This window comes from Triticum urartu, chromosome 3 (genome assembly GCF_003073215.2).
Source record: "Triticum urartu cultivar G1812 chromosome 3, Tu2.1, whole genome shotgun sequence".
In the NCBI taxonomy this organism is placed as follows: Eukaryota; Viridiplantae; Streptophyta; class Magnoliopsida; order Poales; family Poaceae; genus Triticum; species Triticum urartu.
In genome coordinates, this window is record NC_053024.1 from 200,929,187 (window position 1) to 200,943,836 (window position 14,650).

Here is a 14,650-nt window from a genome sequence, read left to right on the forward strand (position 1 = left end):
GTTGGCGCATTATTTTTAAATAAAGTTATATCGCTCAATTGCACATACACATAATATAAAACGATTTTTATGGAGAGAAAGGTAGTCCGCTCCACTATATACAATGGAGCCTCCCTGCCTGGTTTGTCTCCCTTCAGAGTATCTCACACAAGGCTGCCGTGGCCTCTCTCTCTCTCTCACCGTTGGTCACTGATCCGGCCGCATCCCGTCCGCCGTCGGAAAGGGAGGACGTGCATCGTTTCTCCATTTGACGGCACCGAGGCAGCATGTCCCGATCTGCGGTACACACCGTTCTCTCTGACCAAGCTCCGACGTGGTAGGGCCTACGCCACCTGCTCGCTGTCGCAGTATGGGCAGATTCCGCCCGCCACTGCTCACCTAGTTGTTGGGGAACGTAGTAATTAAAAAAAAATTCCTACGCACACGCAAGATCATGGTGATGCATAGCAACGAGAGGGGAGAGTATGATCTACGTACCCTTGTAGATCGACAATGGAAGCGTTAACTTGGTTGATGTAGTCGTACGTCTTCACGGCCCGACCGATCAAGCACCGAAACTACGGCACCTCCGAGTTCTAGCACACGTTCAGCTCGATGACGATCCCCGGACTCCGATCCAGCAAAGTGTCGGCGAAGAGTTCCGTCAACACAACGGCATGGTGACGATCTGGATGTACTAATGTCGCAGGGCTTCGCCTAAGCACCGCTACAATATTATCGAGGACTATGGTGGAAGGGGGCACCGCACACGGCTAAGAATATGATCACGTGGATCAACTTGTGTCCTTAGGGGTGCCCCTTGCCTCCGTATATAAAGGCTCAAAGGGGGGGGGGGCGGCCGGCCAAGAGGAGGCGTGCCAGGAGGAGTCCTACTCCCTCCGGGAGTAGGACTCCCCCCCTTTCCTAGTTGGAATAGGATTCGCGGAGGGGGGGAAAGAGGAGAGAGAGGAGGAAGGGGGGCCGGCCCCCTCTCCTTGTCCTATTAGGACCAAGGGGGGGAGGGGCGCGCGGCCCATCTCTGGCCACCTCTCCTCTCTTCCACTAAGGCCCACTAAGGCCCATATACCTCCCGGGGGGTTCCGGTAACCTCCCGGTAATCCGGTAAAATCCCGATTTCACCCGGAACACTTCCGATATCCAAATATAGGCTTCAATATATCAATCTTTATGTCTCGACCATTTCGAGACTCCTCGTCATGTCCGATCTCATCCGGACTCCGAACTTCCTTCGGTACATCAAAACTATAAACTCATAATATAACTGTCATCGAAACCTTAGCGTGCGGACCCTACGGGTTCGAGAACAATGTAGACATGACCGAGACACGTCTCCGGTCAATAACCAATAGCGGAACCTGGGCTCATATTGGGCCCCATATTCTACGAAGATCTTTATCGGTCAGACCGCATAACAACATACGTTTGTCCCTTTGTCATCGGTATGTTTACTTGCCCGGATTTCGATCATCGGTATCCAATACCAGTTCAATCTCGTTACCAGCAAGTCTCTTTACTCGTTCCGTAATACATTCATCTCACAAACTAACTCATTAGTTGCAATGCTTGCAAGGCTTATGTGATGTGCATTACCGAGAGGGCCCAGAGATACCTCTCCGACAATCGGAGTGACAAAATCCTAATCTCGAAATACGCCAACCCAACATGTACCTTTGGAGACACCTGTAGAGCACCTTTATAATCACCCAGTTACGTTGTGACGTTTGGTAGCACACAAAGTGTTCCTCCGGCAAACGGGAGTTGCATAATCTCATAGTCATAGGAACATCTATAAGTCATGAAGAAAGCAATAGCAACATACTAAACGATCAGGTGCTAAGCTAATGGAATGGGTCATGTCAATCAGATCATTCAACTAATGATGTGATCCCGTTAATCAAATAACAACTCTTTGTCCATGGTTAGGAAACATAACCATCTTTGATTAACGAGCTAGTCAAGTAGAGGCATACTAGTGACACTCTGTTTGTCTATGTATTCACACATGTATTATGTTTCTGGTTAATACAATTCTAGCATGAATAATAAACATTTATCATGAAATAAGGAAATAAATAATAACTTTATTATTGCCTCTAGGGCATATTTCCTTCAGTCTCCCACTTGCACTAGAGTCAATAATCTAGTTCACATCGCCATGTGATTTAATAGCAATAGTTCACATCACCATGTGATTAACACCCATAGTCCACATCGATATGTGACCAACACCCAAAGGGTTTACTGGAGTCAGTAATCTAGTTCACATCGCTATGTGATTAACACCCAAAGAGTACTAAGGTGTGATCATGTTTTGCTTGTGAGATAATTTTAGTCACTGGGTCTGTTATATTCAGATCCGTAAGTATTTCCCAAATATTTATGTCAACAATGCTCTGCACGGAGCTACTCTAGCTAATTGCTCCCACTTTCAATATGTATCTAGATTGAGACTTAGATTCATCTAGATTAGTGTCAAAACTTGCATCGGCATAACCCTTTACGCCGAACCTTTTTTCACTTCCATAATCGAGAAACATATCCTTATTCCACTAAGGATAATTTTGACAGCTGTCCAGTGATCTACTCCTAGATCACTAGTGTACTCCCTTGCCAAACTCAGTGGTAGGGTATACAATAGATCTGGTACACAGCATGACATACTTTATAGAACCTATGACCAAGGCATAGGGAATGACTTTCATTCTCTTTCTATCTTCTGTCGTGGTCGGGTTTTGAGTCTTACTCAATTTCACACCTTGTAACACAGGAAAGAACTCTTTCTTTGACTGTTCCATTTTGAACTACATCAAAATCTTGTCAAGGTATGTACTCATTGAAAAAACTTATCAAGTGTCTTGATATATCTCTATAGATCTTGATACTCAATATGTAAGAAGCTTCACCGAGGACTTTCTTTGAAAAACTCCTTTCAAACACTCCTTTATGTTTTGTAGAATAATTCTACATTATCTCCGATCAACATTATGTCATCCACATATACTTATCAGAAATGTTGTAGTGCTCCCACTCACTTTCTAGTAAATACAGGCTTTACCGCAAGTCTGTATAAAACTATATGCTTTGATCAACTTATCAAAGCGTATATTCCAACTCCGAGATGCTTGCACCAGTCCATAGATGGATCGCTGGAGCTTGCATATTTTGTTAGCACCTTTAGGATTGACAAAACCTTCTGGTTGCATCATATATAACTCTTCTTTAATAAATCCATTAAGGAATGCAGTTTTGTTTATCCATTTGCCAGATTTCATAAAATGCGGCAATTGCTAACATGATTCGGACAGACTTAAGCATAGATACGAGTGAGAAACTCTCATCGTAGTCAACACTTTGAACTTTGTCAAAAACCTTTTTCGACAAGTCTAGCTTTGTAGATAGTAACACTACTATCAACGTCCGTCTTCCTCTTGAAGATCCATTTATTGCCGATCATCGGGCAAATCCATCAAAGTCCATACTTTGTTCTCATACATGGATCATATCTCAGATTTTATGGCCTCAAACCATTTCGCGGAATCTGGGCTCATCATCGCTTCCTCTTAGTTCGCAAGTTCGTCATGGTCTAGTAACATGACTTCCAGAACAGGATTACCGTACCACTCTGGTGTGGATCTCACTCTGGTTTACCTACGAGATTCGGTAGTAACTTGATCTGAAGTTTCATGATCAATATCATTAGCTTCCTCACTAATTGGTGTAGGTGTCACAGAAACAGATTTCTGTGATGAACTACTTTCCAATAAGGGAGCAGGTACGGTTACCTTATCAAGTTCTACTTTCCTCCCACTCACTTATTTCGAGAGAAACTCCTTCTCTAGAAAGGATCCATTCTCAGCAACAAACATCTTGCCTTCAGATCTGTGATAGAAGGTGTACCCAACATTTTTCTTTTGGGTATCCTATGAAGACGCACTTCTCCGATTTGGGTTTGAGCTTATCAGGTTGAAACTTTTTCACATAAGCATTGCTACCTCAAACTTTAAGAAACGACAACTTTGGTTTCTTGCTAAACCACAGTTCATATAGTGTCGTCTCAACGGATTTAGATGGTGCCCTATTTAATGTGAATGCAGCTGTCTCTAATGCATAACCCCAAAACAATAGTGGTAAATCGGTAAGAAACATCATAGATTGTACTATATCCAATAAAGTACGTTTATGATGTTCGGACACACCATTATGCTGTGGTGTTCCAGGTGGCATGAATTTGTGAAACTATTCCACATTGTTTTAATTGAAGAACAAACTCGTAACTCAAATATTTGTCTCCGCGATCAGATCGTAGAAACCTTATTTTCTTGTCACGATGATTTTCCACTTCACTCTGAAATTCTTTGAACTTTTCAAATGTATCAGACTTATGTTTCATCAAGTAGATATATCCATATCTGCTCAAATCATCTATGAAGGTCAGAAAATAATGATACCCTCCGCGAGCCTTAACACTCATCGGATCGCATACATCAGTATGTATTTATTTCCAATAAGTCAGTTGCTCGCTCCATTGTTCCGGAGAACGACGTTTTAGTCATCTTGCTCATGAGGCATGGTTCGCAAGCATCAAGTGATTCATAATCAAGTGATTCCAAAAACCCATCAGCATGGAGTTTCTTCATGCGCTTTACACCAATATGACCTAAACGGCAGTGCCACAAATAAGTTGCACTATCATTATTAACTTTGCATCTTTTGGTTTCAATATTATGATTATGTGTATCACTACGATCGAGATCCAACGAACTATTTTCATTGGGTGTGTAACCATATAAGGTTTTATTCATGTAAACAGAATAACAATTTATTCTCTTACTTAAATGAATAACCGTATTACAATAAACATGATCAAATCATCTTCATGCTCAACGCAAACACCAAATAACACTTACTCAGGTTCAACACTAATCCCGAAAGTATAGGGAGTGTGCGATGATGATCATATCAATCTTGGAACCACTTCCAACACACATCGTAACTTCACCCTTAACTAGTCTCTGTTTATTCTGCAACTCCCATTTCGAGTTACTAATCTTAGCAACTGAACTAGTATCAAATACTGAGGGGTTGCTATAAACACTAGTAAAGTACACATTAATAACATGTATATCAAATATACTTATGTTCACTTTGCCATCCTTCTTATCTGCCAATCACTTGGGGTAGTTCCGCTTCCAGTGACCAGTCCCTTTGAAGTAGAAACACTTAGTCTCAGGCTTAGGACCAGACTTGGGCTTCTTCACTTGAGCAGCAACTTGCTTGCTGTTCTTCTTGAAGTTCCCCTTCTTCCCTCTGCCCTTTTCTTGAAACTAGTGGTCTTGTCTACCATCAACACTTGATGTTTTTCTCGATTTCTACCTTCGTCAATTTCCGCATTACGAAGAGCTTGGGAATCGTTTTCGTTATCCCTTGCATATCATAGTTCATCACGAAGTTCTACTAACTTGGTGATGGTGACTAGAGAATTCTGTCAATCACTATCTTATCTGGAAGATTAACTCCCACTTGATTCAAGCGATTGTAGTACTCAGACAATCTGGGCACATGCTCACTAGTTGAGCGATTCTCCTTCATCTTTTAGCTATAGAACTTGTTGGAGACTTCATATCTCTCAACTCGGGTATTTGCTTGAAATATTAACTTCCACTCCTGGAACATCTCATATGCTCCATGACGTTCAAAACGTCTTTGAAGTCCCGATTCTAAGCCGTTAAGCATGGTGCACTTAAACTATCAAGTAGTCATCATATTGAGCTTAGCCAAACGTTCATAACATATGCATCTGCTCCTGCAATAGGTCTGTCACCTAGCGGTGCATCAAGGACATAATTCTTCTGTGCAGCAATGAGGATAAACCTCAGATCACGGATCCAATCCGCATCATTGCTACTAACATCTTTCAACACAATTTTCTCTAGGAACATATCGAAATAAACACAGGGAAGCAACAACGCGAGCTATTGATCTACAACATAATTTACAAAATACTACCAGGACTAAGTTCATGATAAATTTAAAGTTCAATTAATCATATTACTTAAGAACTCCCACTTAGAAAGACATCCCTCTAATCTTCTAAGTGATCACGTGATCCAAATCAACTAAACCATGTCCGATCATCACGTGAGATGGAGTAGTTTCAATGGTGAACATCACTATGTTGATCATATCTACTATATGATTCACGCTCGACCTTTCGGTCTCCGTGTTCCAAGGCCATATCTGTATATGCTTGGCTCATCAAGTATAACCTGAGTATTCCGCGTGCGCAACTGTTTTGCACCCATTGTATTTGAACGTAGAGCCTATCACACCTGATCATCACGTGGTATCTCAGCACGAAGAACTTTCGCAACGGTGCATACTCAGGGAGAACACTTCTTGATAATTAGTGAGAGATCATCTTATAATGCTACCGTCAATCAAAGCAAGATAAGATGCATAAAAGATAAACATCACATGCAATCAATGTAAGTGATATGATATGGCCATCATCATCTTGTGCTTGTGATCTCCATCTCCGAAGCACCGTCATGATCACCATCGTCTCCGGCGCGACACCTTGATCTCCATCATAGCATCGTTGTCATCTCGCCAATCTTATGCTTCCACGACTATCGCTACCGCTTAGTGATAAAGTAAAGCATTACAGCGCGATTGCATTGCATACAATAAAGCAACAACCATATGGCTCCTGCCAGTTGCCGATAACTCGGTTACAAAACATGATCATCTCATACAATAAAATTTAGCATCATGTCTTGACCATATCACATCACAACATGCCCTGCAAAAACAAGTTAGACGTCCTCTACTTTGTTGTTGCAAGTTTTACGTGGCTGCTACGGTCTTAAGCAAGAACCAATCTTATCTACGCATCAAAACCACAATGATAGTTTGTCAAGTTGGTGTTGTTTTAACCTTCGCAAGGACCGGGCGTAGCCACACTTGGTTCAACTAAAGTTGGAGAAACTGTCACCCGCTAGCCACCTTTGTGCAAAGCACGTCGGGAGAACCGGTCTCGCGTAAGCGTATGCGTAATGTCGGTCCGGGCCGCTTCGTCCAACAATACCGCCGAACCAAAGTATGACATGCTGGTAAGCAGTATGACTTATATCTCCCACAACTCACTTGTGTTCTACTCGTGCATATAACATCAACACATAAAACCTAGGCTCGGATGCCACTGTTGGGGAACGTAGTAATTTCAAAAAAATTCCTACGCACACGCAAGATCATGGTGATGCATAGCAACGAGAGGGGAGAGTATGATCTACGTACCCTTGTAGATCGACAACGGAAGTGTTAACTTGGTTGATGTAGTCGTACATCTTCACGGCCCGACCGATCAAGCACCGAAACTACGGCACCTCCGAGTTCTAGCACACGTTCAGCTCGATGACGATCCCCGGACTCCGATCCAGCAAAGTGTCGGGGAAGAGTTCCGTCAACACGACGGCGTGGTGACGATCTTGATGTACTAATGTCATAGGGCTTCGCCTAAGCACCGCTACAATATTATCGAGGACTATGGTGGAAGGGGGCACCGCACACGGCTAAGAATATGATCACGTGGATCGACTTGTGTCCTTAGGGGTGCCCCTTGCCTCCGTATATAAAGGCTCAAAGGGGGGGCGGCCGGCCAAGAGGAGGCGCGCCAGGAGGAGTCCTACTCCCTCCGGGAGTAGGACTCCCCCCTTTCCTAGTTGGAATAGGATTCGCGAAGGGGGGGAAAGAGGAGAGAGAGGAGGAAGGGGGGCCGGCCCCCTATCCTTGTCCTATTCGGACCAAGGGGGGAGGGGCACGCGGCCCATCTCTGGCCACCTCTCCTCTCTTCCACTAAGGCCCACTAAGGCCCATATACCTCCCGGGGGGTTCCCGTAACCTCCCGGTAATCCGGTAAAATCCCGATTTCACCCGCAACACTTCCGATATCCAAATATAGGCTTCCAATATATCAACCTTTATGTCTTGACCATTTCGAGACTCCTCGTCATGTCCCCGATCTCATCCGGGATGCCGAACTCCTTCGGTACATCAAAACTCATAAACTCAAAATATAACTATCATCGAAACCTTAAGCGTGCGGACCCTACGGGTGCGAGAACAAGGTAGACATGACCGAGACACGTCTCCGGTCAATAACCAATAGCGGAACCTGGATGCTCATATTGGCTCCCACATATTCTACGAAGATCTTTATCGGTCAGACCGCATAACAACATACGTTGTTCCCTTTGTCATCGGTATGTTACTTGCCCGAAATTCGATCGTCGGTATCCAATACCTAGTTCAATCTCGTTACCGGCAAGTCTCTTTACTTGTTCCATAATACATCATCTCACAACTAACTCATTAGTTGCAATGCTTGCAAGGCTTATGTGATGTGCATTACCGAGAGGGCCCAGAGATACCTCTCCAACAATCGGAGTGACAAATCCTAATCTCGAAATACGCCAACCCAACATGTACCTTTGGAGACACCTGTAGAGCACCTTTATAATCACCCAGTTACATTGTGACGTTTGGTAGCACACAAAGTGTTCCTCCGGCAAACGGGAGTTGCATAATCTCATAGTCATAGGCACATGTATAAGTCATGAAGAAAGCAATAGCAACATACTAAACGATCGGGTGCTAAGCTAATGGAATGGGTCATGTCAATCAGATCATTCAACTAATGATGTGATCCTGTTAATCAAATAACAACTCTTTGTCCATGGTTAGGAAACATAACCATCTTTGATTAACGAGCTAGTCAAGTAGAGGCATACTAGTGACACTCTGTTTGTCTATGTATTCACACATGTATTATGTTTCCGGTTAATACAATTCTAGCATGAATAATAAACATTTATCATGAAATAAGGAAATAAATAATAACTTTATTATTGCCTCTAGGGCATATTTCCTTCACTACTTACATCCCGATGACCTCCAGGTATCCCCTCTGGCCTTGCTCCACTGCCCGTCTTCCCATGTCGCTGCATGTGGATCTTCCATAGTTCTTTCCACAAAATGTATCTCGTCCGACATACTTTCCATATTGCAATCTCGTCCTCACACCATTTTAGACAAACACAACCGTGTTTTTATCTTCCCTTAGGACAAGGAATATACTTCTTTTTTGTCATCGCAACTGTCATCAACAATATTTATCTTTTTACAAATTTCAAATGGGCATATTTTAATGTGTAGATTCACTCATTTTGCTTCGTATGTGTACTCCCTCCGTTCCTAAATATTTGTCTTTCTAGAGATTTCAACAAGTGACTACATACGGAGCAAAATGAGTGAATCTACACTCTAAAATATGTCTATATACATCCGTATTTAATAGTCCATTTGAATCTCTAAAAAGACAAATATTTGAGTAGTCACATGTTGAAATCTCTAGAAAGACAAATACTCCGGAGTATATTTAAGAACCGAGGGGGTAGTGCACAGCCGCATGGGAGGCTCAGACCGGTCGTTGCGCCGCATTAATAGTGAGTAATGAGTAGTCAAATCATAAGCCCCACCTTTCCCACTGTAAGTTGCTCGGAAGAAGCAACCATCAATACGCTCTTCTTTGAATCCTCTCATACTACTCCATCCGTCACTGTTTATAGAGCGTGCTTCAGAAAAAGAGAAAATCTCTGGGACCAAGGCGACTAGCGGTCGGCCTGAAAAATAGTATTGGTAGTTATAGAACGGCGTCTATTACTAGAGGAAATAATGCGTACACACATGCATGCAGTGCTTCCACCCCGGGTACACACATGCATGCACGTACTCCACTCCGTAGTACTACATCGAGAGAAAATTGCGGTTACCACGCCCTAATTAATTGAGCATTTAACCAAACATGTCTAAAGTCTCTCTGGTGGTGGAAATGCATTGAGAGAAATGCATCATAATGAAGCACGCCCTGTAAACTGTGACAGAGGGAGGAGTAGTATGAAGGTGCAAAACCAAGTACGCGTATGGCCAGTCAGTCAACGCACCTCCTCTTGGCATATCACTGACATGTGGGACCGAAGTGTGAGCAAACCGATCTCAATTGAAGGCAAAATGGCCAACCCGCCGTTCCTTGAGAGAGACGAGGAGCGAGAACACACAGACGAGCTCGCACGGAGGCCAAGATATATTAGAGCATGGTTGATCGATATCATCAGTACATGCTGGGCTGCCGTTTTCCGCCCTTCTCCGGAATAAATGTGTACTTTATCAGAGATTAAAAAAAGAGTACAGAGGCACTACAAGAAATATGTCAACTTTTGACCTTGAGTATTGGTCACTGAAAGGTCATTGTTTTTCATTTGCGACCTTTTTGTGACCAAAAACAGAAGGTCAAAAGCTAGCGATCATAAACTGAAATTAACGACCTTCTCTGTGAGAAGGTCGTAGACGTCTACGACAAAAATATGCCTATTGTTTTGTTTTGGTCACTAGCAGCCTCCCCAAGCCAGGTAGGCATCCGATGTGGCAATCTAATGTGGCACAAGAATCAGCCCGATCCAATTGGGTGTTTATATGGGCCGAGCCCATTAATTCAGCCTTTCTATATATTTTTTTCCTATCAATTTTTGGTCAGACTTCATGGGACAAGCCCAACAATTCGGCCTTTTTATTTCATGGGTCATGGCCTTTTTGTACCAACAGTTTTATTTTTTTATAAAATGGGTCCACTAGTCAAACAGGTCCCACTTGTCAGGTTCTGATAAGTGGGTCCTAGCTATTAGGCCCAGATTCTTCATATTTCAATTTGACAATAAGAAAATAACCAGTAGTTAAATTGGCAAGCAAAAAACACACATGATACTTCAAATAACAATAGCCAGATTCAATACAAGCTCTACAAATGACACGTCCTACAAGCTGTAGCATATACAAGCTTATTTATAAGCTCTACAAATGACACGTCCTACAAGCTGTAGCATTTACAAGTTCTACAAGTTACACGTAATACAAGCTTAGTTGATACAAGCTCTACAACTATGGGAATCAGTTACAAGCTCTACAAGTGTTTTCTTCTACATGTAGCTCCTTCAATAGCGATCAAATGCCGGACTCACTGGAGAGTCAGGACTGGGCCTTCCACGGACGCCCTGTTACATGAATCAGCTGATAAAAATTAGAAAAACTGGAGCCAATATATTATGAACATTCCATTTAAAAAAGGAGTAAAGGACATTCTTTGTTTCATCACGTTACAAAGGAGCATCACAAACCACAACTTTACTCGACACACACACACACATACACACATGAATATTAAGCTCAGTTCCAGCAACTATATCATGGTTTAACAGCTGGCCTCAACATCATCAAACCACCATGCTTATGATCATAATCTAAGCATATCATCAAACAAAACCTACACAGATAAAGATCACAGCACATCAAGCCACAGACGCACCAGCGCTGGCATGAGATTCAACGCAACAGCAATGGGGCTACCACAACAGCATGAAAAACCTAAGCATACTGGAGAAAATAGATAGTTGGTGCTGGAGGGACTGGTGAATTACCTCAATGGCGTACTTGATGGGTGATGATGGTCCTTCTCAAGTAGTTGTCGTCCACAGTTAAGAGGTTTCATACATCTGTCTACAACAATCAGCAAACCAAAAATCAGAATGAATACTTCAATCTTATAAGAAGTTTAAAAAAGACTATAGCAGGACAGAAATATGTCGACTACTTCTAAAATGGTACATATAGCACATGCCCAAACAAATATGTGATTTCAAGGTTGAAAGCTTTAACATAGAACGCTGAATAATTCGTTGCCCAAAACGTGCTATATATGCACCAAGTGATGAGAAACCATATGTAGAATTTATAAACGTAAGGAGCAGAATTTCTAAAAGAAGTACACCATTACATAGTGCTACAACAAATGTGAAATGCTTGATGATGTACATGAATTCACATTTAGAAGGAAAGAAATGTACTGTAAAACGTTCCATATCTAAAACATATTCACTCAACTAAAAGAAGGTCGAGTTTTACTTGCAAATGAAAACATGCTAGAACCTTTCTGTCAATTTATGAGAAGTAGAACCACTGTGCCACTTGGTTGTTCTTTAAATAAAAAATGAGTTGTAACGCAGGCTAACAGAAACGCTATGAGCATCGTTTGGGCAGACCATCCAGGATGATGTACAAATCAGAATGAAAGCATGATAAAGGGTGCCAATTTAGGGCCAGTCAGTGGTTGTTTAGCCACAAATCATTGCAAGTTTGGTTGCTGCAACTCTTGGCCAAAAGCTGAGGAAAAAAAATCTACTCCCTCTGTATCCAAATACTTGTAGTTGGGGGAAATTAGTAGAAGTTCCCCCAACTACAAGTATTTTGGTACAGGGGGAGTACTGTATGTACTAACATGAATATTCTTTTTGGGAAAACAAACATTTTCAATAGTGTAGAATTCATCCCGTGGCTGGTTGAAATTCAGCTTTAGCAGGCATTGCGACTGATTCGCGTAGCAAACCGAACAATTGCGATATGACAATTTAAGAAAAATCTCTGAACCAAAGAGACTTCAGCAATGTGCAAAGCAGTTCAGTAAGTAGCAATTGTATTTGTAACATTGGAGAAAATGGCCTTTTGTTCCCAAGGAAACAATGCTGGCACTTATGTCAAGAAAACGAAATCAGCACACACCAGCACTCTGCCAGGTATAGCAACAAGCTGATCTTCAAGGTCACAAAAATGGGAGACAAAAAAAAAGACACAGACCACAGCATGAGTGAGCAGAGCACAAATGGTGCAGAAAGAATGAATGTCGGGCTATTTTTATTCATAGAAACAACCAAAGAAAGAAATGTTAGCATGTATATGTATCACATCAGCGCCACATGGCCCTCCACAGGACATGAAAAAGACAACCTTCCTACCAGATTACATCAACATCCTTCTCAACTCAAATGGAAACTGGCCCGACGCCAAAAATGGCGCGACCGTTCATTCCTCCGCAGAATAAAATATCTACTACACAAGTGCATACATTACTCAACATCTACTGCACAAGTGCATACAGTACACAAGCGCAGAATAAAGTATGTTGTGCAGGATCGCACCATTCCATTTTCACTCAAAGTACAATAGTACATCACATTTTTGGATGATCACCAAAGGCAAAACTACTCCTAACTATGATCATCAACATCTACTACTCCTAACTACTCCCTGTGCAATCCTACTCGGCAGTAAAACTTCCTCACCCTCCATTCACCCTGCTCAAGGAGTATTGTAGCAAAACTACTCCTAATGCTACAGTAGTTAACAGCAAGTGAAATTACCGTGATGTGCAAAATTTACAGTAAATCTTGTTTAATCTTGTGCGTTTGGATGCAAAGTATTTTACTGCATCCCAGTTCCAATCACGGGTTGTTTACCATGCGAAAACTAGATCTAGAATTAGGAAAACCTGCCAATAGAACCGCACAAAGCCTCCTATTGCACAAATCAAGAGCAGTCGCCGAACGGGACTCATCACATCGACGAGTACAGAAGAACAAGAACCAGGCGAGGGATGGGGGAACAGTGAACGGACGGCGCCTACCTCGATGGAAAGAAACCTCTCCTCCTGCCCCTCCTCCTCCTCGAGCAGAGCAGGGCCGAAGCTAGGCGCAGCCCTCATCCATCTCGAGCAGGGCAAGGTTGGCGCCCTCCTGCCGTCATCTCCATCTCCACGCCATGATGACTTGCAGCAACGGGAAAGATAGGAGGAGAAGGTGAGGAGGAGCGGGTGGATCTGGGCGAGGAAGGAGGGGAAGGGCCTACCTGGACAACAACAGCGACGGTGGCTGGGGGCCCGCGACCGCGGGCACGTCGGGGGGCGCGGACGGGCCGGAGATCACGGCGGTGCAGAGGGCCAGGTAGGCGAGGACGCGGCGGAGCAGGGGGCTTGATGAGAGGAGATGGCCATGGATGGGCGCGAGATCCCTCTTCTCTTCAGATGGGAGGAGGAGAGGGAGGTGGCGGCGGGTGGCGGTGGCGATGTGTGGGTGGGAGGGCGCGGTCGATGTGTGGGACGTGCGCGCCGGATCTTGTCCAAGGGGAGGATGGAGCGGAGGGGAGAGCATCGGAGGGAGGACGGATCTGGATCGGGGAGAGGGGCGGCGCGGGAGGGGTCTGGATCGGGGAGAGGGAGACATCAGCACTTGACCTAGGGTTTCTCGGGAAGGAGGGGGTCGAGGGAGGAAGGGAGAGAAGCTAGATCAGTAGGAGTCGGATGGCTCAGATCGAATATAGTGGGGTGATCCGTGTGTTGCTTCCTGATTGGTTCGAAAATGAGCTATTAAAAATTACTCTTCTTAGTGTTAAAAACAAGGGAGGTTTGTGAGGCAGCTACCAAAAATATTTTGCAAAATGGCATCACGAAAATTTTCACTTAAGTTAGACCACCTTTCATCGATGATCATCAATTTGATTGCATTTCCGATCTTTCTAGGTATTTTGAGAAACAGCCAATTCGGCAAGAAACGAGTCAAATTTGAACTACAGGTATCTTATAGTTTGCTATTTATTTTCTAAAAAAATCATTTTTAGATACAAAATTAGCTATTCATCCTAGACAAACCAATAGTTTTGCATTATTAACCACCTAACTAAGAAGGGTCAAGCGGGCAAATTTGATCACATT

At 43.2% G+C, this 14,650-nt stretch overlaps 1 long non-coding RNA gene across 2 annotated transcripts; it reads right to left on the minus strand.

Moving 5' to 3' along the window:
• Positions 1-10,798: 10,798 nt before the first annotated feature.
• LOC125548258 lies at positions 10,799-14,130 on the minus strand. Of its 2 annotated transcripts, XR_007300959.1 has the most exons (4): positions 13,789-14,130; positions 13,568-13,708; positions 11,529-11,607; positions 10,799-11,105 (listed from the first exon to the last, which is right to left on the minus strand). It is a non-coding gene; the product is annotated as an uncharacterized LOC125548258 (long non-coding RNA). The 2 variants fall into 2 exon arrangements; XR_007300958.1 differs by having other exon boundaries at positions 13,568-14,130.
• Between the last annotated feature and the right edge of the window lie 520 nt (positions 14,131-14,650).